Source organism: Salvelinus sp. IW2-2015, linkage group LG1 (assembly GCF_002910315.2).
Source record: "Salvelinus sp. IW2-2015 linkage group LG1, ASM291031v2, whole genome shotgun sequence".
In the NCBI taxonomy this organism is placed as follows: Eukaryota; Metazoa; Chordata; class Actinopteri; order Salmoniformes; family Salmonidae; genus Salvelinus; species Salvelinus sp. IW2-2015.
In genome coordinates, this window is record NC_036838.1 from 31,134,197 (window position 1) to 31,137,721 (window position 3,525).

The following is a 3,525-nucleotide window of genomic DNA, read 5'->3' on the forward strand; positions in this document are numbered from 1 at the left end:
TTCAATACTATAATACCTTTGAGGCATAAGCTCATTAGCTCAGTTCTTTTTCCAGTACAATAGAAACTCATTTGAGGCATACAGTAACAAACAGTCGGGAAGTTAAAAAAAACATTTAAAACTTCTGAAAAACCATTTCCCTTATTTATTCAAAATAGACCCTGCATGGCTACTAACCTAAAAATGTATTTTATCTGAATCCGTAATCATTTCATCAGTACACATTGTTCTGTGAAACTGTAGAACGTGCTGGATTATAAAAATGTTACTGCGGGTAATTTGAGGGACCAAAGTACAACCCTGTCTTCAGCGGTAGAGATGTGGAGTCCTGTGTAGCTGTACGGTGTGCGTTTCTGCTCTCTGCCAAATGCCAATCTTTATCTGGCAGCAGAACTATAAAGCGTGCGGATGCAGGAGTAATTGGCCTATGTGAGGTGTCCATTCCACCATGAATAACTCCACTAGCCTCAGGGTGCGGTTGCCAGTGCTGGTACTGTTGATGGAAGTGGTTTTCCTTGGTCTCTTTGCCGGCTTTGTCACCTACGACGACAATGCCAACGCCAAGTTTCAGAACAATGAGACCAACCCTATGGACAACTCCCTGTATCGGGACTATCCCTTCTTCGCGGATGTGCAGGTGATGATCTTTGTCGGCTTCGGCTGCCTGCTGGCCTTCCTGCGGCTCTATGGCTTCAGCGGGATGGTCTTCAACTTCTTAACAGCCACCTTTACCATCCAGTGGGCCATCTTGATGCAGGGCTACTTCCAGTTCTACTCTGATGGAAAGATCCACCTTGGGGTCATCAACCTGCTCAATGCTGAGTTTGCCTGTGCCGTGGTGCTCATCTCCTTCGGGGCGGTGCTGGGAAAGACCAGTCCGGTGCAGCTGCTGGTCATGGCCCTGCTAGAGGTCCCTGTCTTTGCCGTGACAGAGTGGGCTGTGCTGAAGTACCTAAAGATCAATGACGCAGGTGGCTCCATCCTCATTCACCTGTTTGCCTGTTACTTTGGGTTGGGGGTCACATTTGTGCTGTATCGGCCTAGCCTGAATGACGGCCACGTCAAGGAGATTACCAGTTACCAGTCAGACATCCTGTCGTTGATGGGCACCCTGTTTCTCTGGGTGTTCTGGCCCTCTTTCAACTCGGCTCTGACCTTAAAGGGTGATGACCAGCACAGGGCCGTCCTGCACACCTTCATAGGCCTCAGCTCCTCAACGATGACCGCTTTCGCCTTATCTGCCGTATTCAACAAGAGAGGCAAGCTCACCATGGCCGACATTCAAAATGTGACTCTGGCGGGTGGTGTGACTGTTGGGGCCTCTGTGGACATGATGATCTCCCCTGCAGTCGCCTACGCCCTTGGGATCATGGGCTGCACCGCCTGCTTCATGGGATACAGGTACCTCACCCCGTTCCTGGCCCGCCGCTTCAGGATCCAAGACCAGTGTGGCATCCACAATCTCCACGGCCTCACTGGCCTCATATCCTGCACGGCTGGCATTTGTGCCATCCTCATGGCCAACGAAGAAACCTATGGCCCCAGCATGTACCAGATCTTCGCCCACCGTGCACCCATGGAGGGAGATCCAAAGCTCCTAGAGCTACAGCAGCTGATCCCAGGGCTGAGGCCCGGGCTGGGGCGCACCGCCAAGGAGCAAGCCGTCTACCAGGTGGCAGCTATCTTCTCTACCATCGGGGCAGCCGCTGTCGGTGGGGTGCTGACCGGCTTTGCACTGAAGTTGCCCTGTCTCGCTACGCCGTCTGACGAGTTCTGCTTTGACGACGAGCTGTTCTTTGACGTGCCCTCTGATTTTGCCAGCATGGGGGTGCACAAGGCCCCCCCCAGCATAAAGGACATTTAGGACAATACCAAGGTCTGAACTCACATTTCAGGCTTCCAGCCTTGTATGGGGACACTGGGTTAGCAGTACTGAGGAATGAATGTGAAGGTGTGACGCTGCAAAATGTTGCACATACAGTGTTAGCTCATCACTCTCTCTTATATGACATGAGAAGATGGGATTGACATCTTATACATTCTTGCCAGCTTTCAAGTTCATTGGCATTTTGATCAATTAACAAAATAATGATTTTAATGTTTGTTGTGTACAGAAGGAATAGCGGCTGTTAATTTTGGCCTGTTATTGTTATTGCCAATTGTTATACAATTATTTGTTTTGTTAATTTTGCAAGAGTTGAGCTGATCACACAAGAGAGTTTAGTTTGCTGAGACCCGTAATGTAAAATACTGTGTTAGCTTAAAACCATGTGTTTCCTTAACATATTACCCAGTGTACCTTTCTGCAAGTTGTTTTTACTTTATTTTAGTCAAAACTAGAAAGGACTGACTTTACATAGGCAGCCCAATTCTGATATTTTTCACTAATTGGTCTTTTGACCAATCAGATCAGCTCTGAAAAAGGTTGGATGTAGTGCTGATTTTCCAGATTATTAAACGTTGGTTCAATTACTTGAATTCCATTTAGTTCATTTTTTTGTGAGCTCAACGAGCCGTTTCAAGCACAAGATTACATAAAATCCAGAACGAACTGTCGGACGGTGTAGGGAGTTGTTGTTTTCAATGGGAAAATATTCAACCTAGTTCAGCGCAGAAAATGTGATAATTAACTACAATGACCAGAATCCATTGCTCCTATTCTTCCCGGCCCTGCACACAGACCATATGAGAGGAATGTACAACACAGTGACGAGACCCGATTGATAGTTGTAGCAAACTTGAAAGTATGCCTTATCTACTTTGAAGAACTACTAAAATAGTGATTTCGTCAGACAGCTCTGCAGCATGGGCAACTGTGGTAACCCAATGATCACGGGATACCATTTTCACTGTCTGTCTGCTGTCTGAGAAGAGATAACATGACGACATCAAGAAATTAAATAATAAAGTCATACATTTAAAAAAAAAAATATATATATACACAACTGAAATATTGTATTTAAACCCCAAACAGCAAGCAATGCAGGTGTAGAAGCAACGCCTTCATTTAAGTAAAGTAATGTAAATAAATGATGGTGGTTAATAAGTGATAAGACTTTATGGGCAGTAAACTACGATCATGGGGCTCTTATTAATTGCTTTATTCAGTGTTAGAGACAGTGTTATGTTTTCAGTGTTTTGGCAATTTAATGTCCTCAATATTTGGCTTGGAATTTCAATGAAAAAGCTCTAAAATCATTTCAAGGTCATATTTCATAATGCATTTGATGTAAAAATATATATATATAATAATTTAAAACCGTTATAATTTTTTTACAACAGAACCAAAACCAAACCGAGCCCTAAAAACACTAATCGCTCAGCACTAGTCTGATGTGAAAAGATCTGATGTTATTGGTCAAAATACCAATTTGTGGAAACATTTTCAGAATTTAGATGCCTGTGTAAACGCAGCCTTCATGCAACATTAACATACTTGTTCCATCCTAAATAAAAAATATAACAGCCATCAATAGCCAAATAATTTCCATAGTGGTAATTCTATAGAGCAATGGTAAGGTGTTG

At 44.2% G+C, this 3,525-nt stretch overlaps 1 pseudogene; it reads left to right on the forward strand.

Annotated features, from left to right (window-relative positions):
• Positions 1-405: 405 nt before the first annotated feature.
• Positions 406-2,453, forward strand: LOC111964952 (ammonium transporter Rh type B pseudogene; annotated as a pseudogene).
• The last annotated feature ends 1,072 nt before the right edge of the window (positions 2,454-3,525 follow it).